This window comes from Phytophthora infestans, genomic scaffold, assembly GCF_000142945.1.
Source record: "Phytophthora infestans T30-4 supercont1.3326 genomic scaffold, whole genome shotgun sequence".
In the NCBI taxonomy this organism is placed as follows: domain Eukaryota; phylum Oomycota; class Peronosporomycetes; order Peronosporales; family Peronosporaceae; genus Phytophthora; species Phytophthora infestans.
Genome location: NW_003305344.1, coordinates 1 through 2,575, shown reverse-complemented (window position 1 = coordinate 2,575; position 2,575 = coordinate 1). Strand labels below are relative to the sequence as shown.

Here is a 2,575-nt window from a genome sequence, read left to right as displayed (position 1 = left end):
CATAGCGACGTTGCTTTTTGATTCTTCGATGTCGGCTCTCTCTTATCATTGCGAAGTAGAACTCGCCAATTGTTGGATTGTTCACCCACTAATAGGGAACGTGAGCTGGGTTTAGACCGTCGTGAGACAGGTTAGTTTTACCCTACTGATGAGTTCGTTGTCTAAACAGTAATCCAACCCAGTACGAGAGGAACCGTTGGTTCAGATAATTGGTAACTGCGGTTAGCTGAAAAGCTAGTGCCGCCAAGCTACCATCTGTAGGATTATGGCTGAACGCCTCTAAGTCAGAATCCATGCTGGAATAGACGATAATCACCTTTCCCGATGTGCCGCGAATAGCGATAGGTGTCTTCTGGACACCCAACATCATACAATTGCAACGCACTCCGCTGCCTGTCAAGTACTGGCGGTGGAGAGTAGGCTGATTTGTAATTTCAAATATTGGGAAAGATAAATCCTTTGTAGACGACTTAACTACAGAACGGGGTGTTGTAAGCATGAGAGTAGTCTTGTACTACGATCTGCTGAGATTTAGCCCTTGTTCTATTGATTTGTTCAGAAATGAACATTTCTCCCCCCAATTGCAAACGCGCAATGTTAAAACTATAAAGTTAAGCAGTCGAAATAAGGCTGCGTTAAAGTGATTTACTTTCGCTATGGGGCGGCGAGAGTAACCGGTCAAAGTGCTGGTAGAGAGTTAATACTGTTAAGCTTAAGATCGTCAAAGTCTTTGTTTTGGCTTAGTGAGGTTTGTTCGCAAAAATCGCTAAGTGCCGCTGCTATTGTTTTCCGAGCCAAATTCGGCGACCCTTAGTATCGGGTTTATAACAGGCAGAAAGCGAGAAACACTTTGCGTGAAAATCGCTAAGTGCCAGCGCTAATGATTTCTGAGCCAAAATCGGAGATTTTAGTATGGGGGTTTAACAGGGCAAGCTAGACGGCAGGGCGTAAAATTAGACTTGGTTTAAGTATGTTAAAAGAGAGCGAATAGCGTGAATTAGACCTGGTTTAACTATGTTAAAAAAAGCGGAATAGCATGAATTAGACTTGGTTTAACTATGTTTAAAGAGAGGCGAATTAGACATAAAATTAGAACTGGGTTTGAAGTGTGTTTAAAAGGAGAGCGAAATAGCGTAAATATAGACTGGCTTGATTATAACTATGTTAAAAGAGAGCGAAATAGCGTAAATTAGACTTGGTTTAACTATGTTAAAGAGAGCGGAATAGCATAAAATAGACTTGGTTTAACTATGTTAAAACGAGCGGAATAGCATGAAATAGACTTGGTTTAAGTATGTTAAAAGAGAGCGAAATAGCGTGAATTAGACTTGGTTTAAGTATGTTAAAGAGAGCGGAATAGCATGAAATAGACTAGGTTTAACTATGTTAAAAGATAGCGAAATAGCGTGAATTAGACTTGGTTTAACTATGTTAAAGAGAGCGGAATAGCATGAAATAGACTTGGTGTATCTATGTTTGTTAAAAGAGAGAGGAAATAGCGTGAAATTAACCTGGGTTTAAGGTAAGTTTAAAGAGAGCCGAAAATACGCGAAATTAAACTGGGTTTAGTTAGGTTAGAGAGAGACCAAGATAAGCGGAATTTAAATCTATTTTAAGTAAGTTTAAAGAGAGGCGAATATGCTGAAATAGACTCAGATATAAGTATGCAAATGAAGCTGAGGACTTTGTGAAAAATGCGAAGTTGTTTGCTGTTCTAATGTATGGGTTTGGAGATGTTTTTGGCTTGGATAATAACAGGCAGGAAGCGCGAGGAAACGCAGCGAATATGGACGCGTACGCGGAAGGTGACGGCGGAGGAAGCGCGGATATGGAGGTGAAAATGGTGAAGGTGATGGCGCGAGGAAGGTGACGGCGCATGGGTGTGAATATGGAGGTGATGAAAGGTGACGGGAGGAAACGCATGATGTATATGACAAGTTAGTGTCGTACTTAAGCGGAGCGCGCGCTGTGCATGTATGAAGGTGTCGAAGGTGTTCATATTGCCTAAGACGCGTACGTGCACATGTCATGTCGCATAGGAAGCGTAGGTATGGTTGTGCAAGTCGTAAATGGCCACTTTGGTGGTTTAACATTGTTTCCAGGCCGCGTATGCGCAAATATGGGGTGCGGCGGCTATCTGCACTGCTGTGTATGAAGGTGTCGGTCTGTGTGGGGTTCCTATCGGAGAGAATACGTATGCTGCGTTGTAGGAGTGAGCTGCTGGCCACACGTTTGTATTGGAGTGCGCCACACCACCCCCCTTTTTGTTTTGTTACTATATAAAGTGTAGCCATCCACCCAGCCAATTCTGAGGGCCAGAAGGGGTATTGGGGGCCATCGTGTGCAGTCTATGGCCACGTATGTGGACATGTGAGTGTGTAAATGTGTTGTACCAATGTATACGAATGATAGACACTAATAGGCGTGTCGGTCAAAGTCAAATGTAGACGGCCATCTTAGGCTGAAAGCACCATATCCCGTCTGCTCTGTGAAGTTAAGCAGCCTCAAGCTCGGGTAGTACTCGGGTGGGTGACCACCGGGGAAGTCCGGGTGCTGTCTACTTTTTAGCCCGTTT

General features: G+C 43.5%; 2 non-coding genes across 2 annotated transcripts; both read left to right on the top strand.

Annotated features, from left to right (window-relative positions):
• Positions 1-430, top strand: PITG_33571 (the record flags this gene model as incomplete). The annotated part of the gene is made up of 1 exon (XR_009934962.1): positions 1-430. It is a non-coding gene; the product is annotated as a 28S ribosomal RNA (ribosomal RNA).
• Positions 431-2,450: 2,020 nt separating this feature from the next.
• Positions 2,451-2,564, top strand: PITG_33570. Its single transcript, XR_009934961.1, has one exon. It is a non-coding gene; the product is annotated as an 8S ribosomal RNA (ribosomal RNA).
• Positions 2,565-2,575: the final 11 nt, after the last annotated feature.